Below are 514 nucleotides of genomic sequence, written 5' to 3' on the forward strand. Positions count from 1 at the left end.
CTGGATACAATAAATGGGTGATACTGAGGACGCTATTAGTTGGATATAAATGGAATGTAATGTAATTTTTTCTATGATATATGTGCATGAAGAATTAAGCGCTGGATTAGGAAGGCTTTGAGAATAATCTGGTGGTAGGTTTATATGTATGTACATAATGTTCGGGTGTATTTTGGCGGGAATGGGGAACAACTTATTGTATTGGTGAAAGGTTAACAGTCTTGCTGAGCATAAACATGAAGTTGTACTTGGGAAAAAAGTTACCAAACCTTGGTGACTAAATGCTCTTTTACTCTTTTATTTCTTTTACTTGTTTCAGTCATTTGGCTGCGGCCATGCTGGAGCACCACCTTTAGTCGAGCAAATCGACCCCGGGACTTATTCTTTGGAAGCTTAGTACTTATTCTATCGGTCTCTTTTGCTGAACCGCTAAGTTACGGGGACGTAAACACACCAGCATCAGTTGTCAAGCGATCTTGGTGGGACAAACACAGACACACACACACACACACAC

The sequence above is a fragment of the Octopus sinensis genome, linkage group LG3 (genome assembly GCF_006345805.1).
Source record: "Octopus sinensis linkage group LG3, ASM634580v1, whole genome shotgun sequence".
NCBI classification, from domain to species: domain Eukaryota; kingdom Metazoa; phylum Mollusca; class Cephalopoda; order Octopoda; family Octopodidae; genus Octopus; species Octopus sinensis.